We start from the raw sequence: 613 nt of genomic DNA on the forward strand, positions 1-613 counted from the left end.
GTACTAGAACATGTTAAATACAAGGCAGTACTAGAACATGTTAAATAATCAGTTCTTTTACTGCCCAGAAGAGAATCCAAATCTTATCACTCTACTCTTACTTAAGCTTTCTATTGCTTAGTCTTTAAATGAGGAATCTTACTACCTCCCTTAGATTTATCTCCAACAAAACTTCTCCACCCTAACCCTCAAATTTACTTTATGCTCTTTCACATCTCTGCTCTAGCCTCCACCCTAGCCCTCGACTTGACCTTACCCTCTAAGATGTCTCACTGAGAACGAAGGTCATTAAGTAGTAATTAGGGCTTAAGGGACTTTATTTTAGCTAATCATCACTGTGGTAAGTATAGCAATGTTAGTCTTAAATTTTATGAATTTATGTACCTGTTTTAACTTTAATAGATTGGTAAGTGTTATCTCAGTTGAAGGTCAATGCAACACCAAACTGTTCTTAGGGAAAAAAAGATGATTATGATCTCTCAGCCCAGTTCATGTGGTGATGTTTTCACACTGCTTGGTTGTAATGTATAAAATAAACTTCTGCTGAGACCAAGAACAGGGAGACTTGTACCCAATTGACTTGACTCCCCTGTCTTCCGTCTTCCTTGTGCCC

Source organism: Condylura cristata, unplaced genomic scaffold (assembly GCF_000260355.1).
Source record: "Condylura cristata isolate star-nosed mole 26May11 unplaced genomic scaffold, ConCri1.0 scaffold00022, whole genome shotgun sequence".
In the NCBI taxonomy this organism is placed as follows: Eukaryota; Metazoa; Chordata; class Mammalia; order Eulipotyphla; family Talpidae; genus Condylura; species Condylura cristata.